Source organism: Lactuca virosa, chromosome 9, assembly GCF_052849685.1.
Source record: "Lactuca virosa cultivar CGN04683 chromosome 9, Lactuca_virosa_CGN04683_v6, whole genome shotgun sequence".
Lineage (NCBI taxonomy): Eukaryota > Viridiplantae > Streptophyta > Magnoliopsida > Asterales > Asteraceae > Lactuca > Lactuca virosa.
The window spans coordinates 293,197,021-293,198,504 of NC_136434.1; the positions used below are offsets into that span (position 1 = coordinate 293,197,021).

Genomic DNA, 1,484 nt, shown 5'->3' on the forward strand with positions numbered 1-1,484 from the left:
AGATTTGGGCCTTAGTCTTGGAACAAACTAGGTAAGGGGTACAATGGTCTTTTTACCCTAATTTTGGACTGATGGTTATGGATTGGAATCCAATTAATAATTGGATGTTATTTGGTATTGATAGCTCGGGGATTTGTCGGACCAGCAGCCAAAGATTTATCAGTGTGATTCAGCAGTTCGAGGCGAGTTTCCTCACAGTGTTTAGCGGGTCGAACGCACCAATGCTGGCCCTCGATTATGTTATGTTAGGATGCTAGATGTCATGAATCTTGCATGTGTTATGTACTCGTATGCTTGTCGGGAAGGGCCTGATGACCATTCTGTACGTTATGCATCTTTGTGATTATTGCATGTGTTATGTGTTTATATGTTTATATGTTTTATATGTATATTGAGTGGGGCCCGATTACTGACATATCTATTTACCGAGCGGGGCTCGATGACGGGGGTCCCATTATGTGTTTATTATGTATGGTATGTGGTATTTTGGGGAACTCACTAAGCTTTGTGCTTACGGTTTTCAGTTTATGTTTCAGGTACTTCCAGTTCCAAAGGGAAGAGCTCAGGATGACTGCAGAGCACACACCACATCGTTCCACATTTTCTTGATTTACTATGATGTGATATGATGATTGATACATTTGTTTTATCTGGATTTGTATGATGATTTTTTGGGATACTGGTTTTATTAGTTTAAAAATGAAATTTGTGGGTCTTATTTTTGGGACGTTACACTTCATAATATTTGTCTCCACTCGAGTAACAGACTTGAGCTTTCTGATTCCCATTCTCATCGAACCTACAATTCTTAGTCAAATGCGGCCCATTGCAACTATCACATTCCACTTGTATTACGTGAATTGATTGCTCCATCTTTGTCATTTTTCAGTCCATACTCTCAAGCTTTTCCATTACGACTGCCAAATCTTCAGAAGCTCCATTGCCATCTTTGTATCCTCTTGTCTTGTCTTCTCTAGGGTTGTGATATTCCCTTGAATGTTTGGAAAACTGCTCAAGTAGCTCATTGATTGTTTCTAGATCCTTCTTTGTTAGTGGTCCTTGAGAGTCAAGGAGTTTTCGAGTGGTCACGTTTACCTCGTCATAGAAGATCGAGACTTCTTGTTGCACATTGGGGTCGTGTTGTGGGCAATTTCTAAGCAACCCCTTGTACATTTCCCATGCTTCATACAAAGATTCTCCACCTTGTTGTTCGAAGTTAGAGATGTGTTTATTCAATTTGGCAATATTTGATGGTGGAATGAATTGTTGGATGAACTCTTCACGTAGTTGTGCCCATGTTGTGATCGTGCCAGGCAGAAGTGCTTTGAGCCAATCTTTTGCCACCCATGTAAATGTTACCGGAAGCATTATCCTTCCCGTAGAATGGGATCATGAAGATGCCTACAATACTGTTTCTCATGTGACTGTAACATCCCAAAAATCGAGACCAAAAATTTTTGTTTTAATTATATTGCTTATAAAAT

General features: G+C 39.7%; 1 non-coding gene across 1 annotated transcript; it reads left to right on the forward strand.

Moving 5' to 3' along the window:
- Nucleotides 1-1,132: 1,132 nt before the first annotated feature.
- Nucleotides 1,133-1,239, forward strand: LOC145141583 (small nucleolar RNA R71). Its single transcript, XR_013722776.1, has one exon. It is a non-coding gene; the product is annotated as a small nucleolar RNA R71 (small nucleolar RNA).
- Nucleotides 1,240-1,484: the final 245 nt, after the last annotated feature.